This window comes from Octopus bimaculoides, chromosome 8, assembly GCF_001194135.2.
Source record: "Octopus bimaculoides isolate UCB-OBI-ISO-001 chromosome 8, ASM119413v2, whole genome shotgun sequence".
Classification (NCBI taxonomy): domain Eukaryota; kingdom Metazoa; phylum Mollusca; class Cephalopoda; order Octopoda; family Octopodidae; genus Octopus; species Octopus bimaculoides.
Genome location: NC_068988.1, coordinates 28,562,851 through 28,563,823, shown reverse-complemented (window position 1 = coordinate 28,563,823; position 973 = coordinate 28,562,851). Strand labels below are relative to the sequence as shown.

Here is a 973-nt window from a genome sequence, read left to right as displayed (position 1 = left end):
TATATATATATATATATATATATATATATATATGAGGCTTTTTTGGAGCTGGATTTTCTATGGGGAGCATGCCCTTGCTTACCCCCAACGTCAGTTTCTAGACATGAGTGGTCCCGAGCCCAAGGCCTCTACCATGATTTTTAAGAAATGTGGTGGAAAGCCTCATGACAACAAAGGAGAATGGGCACCAGCCAGCTCAAAGGTTAGGTGGGCTGCACCTGCCTACCTCAGCATTGAGGCAGATGTGGCCACCCCTGTTAACGGAGACAAAACCTGGATTTAAAACACTGGATGATGATGATGATGATGATGATATATATGTGTGTGTGTGTGTGCTAAACCTTTCTTTAAATTTGTTGAGATGTTCTTTTTTGTGTTTTCAACTTCTTAAAAAGCTTTGTTTGTTTCAAGCTGGGATAATTACCTGGGTTAGAAAAAAAACCCAGAACAATGTGTATACATTTACAGCTATTTTTTTTTATACCTGTTTTCTAACAATGCAATATATATTGTTACATGTAATGTGCTAATGTCTTAAAAAAGACCCTTTTACCTTTACGACTTATATTACCCCCTTTTTTTTATTATTTTGTTAGCATTTATGTAGTCAGGGTTTAAAGTGTTTATAAATGGGTCCCTGGTATTTGTAGAACTTTTTACTCAGCAGTTTTACAGAATGCATTTGAAAACTCACTTAAATTAAAGATTACTGGAAAATTTAGTTCCCAATTAGAAAGGACCTCGTTATAATCTGATATTCATTAAAAAAAAAAAAATATATATATATATATATTTACACATGTATAAACTGCATCCTTAATTTAATGTTTAAATCTTGCTACAAATTTTTTTTCCTTTCATAATTTAAAGCTTTGCCCCATATAAGTCACACCCCAGTTTTTTTTTTTCCATTAAAATAAAGCATTTGACTATGTGACTTATACACAAGTAAATACAGTATACAAGGGAATGC

At 32.9% G+C, this 973-nt stretch overlaps 1 protein-coding gene across 2 annotated transcripts in view; it reads left to right on the top strand.

Moving 5' to 3' along the window:
• The window catches only part of LOC106871355 (alsin), a 92,992-nt gene that overhangs the window by 34,786 nt on the left and 57,233 nt on the right, over positions 1–973 (top strand). The gene's annotated exons all lie outside the window — the stretch shown is intronic.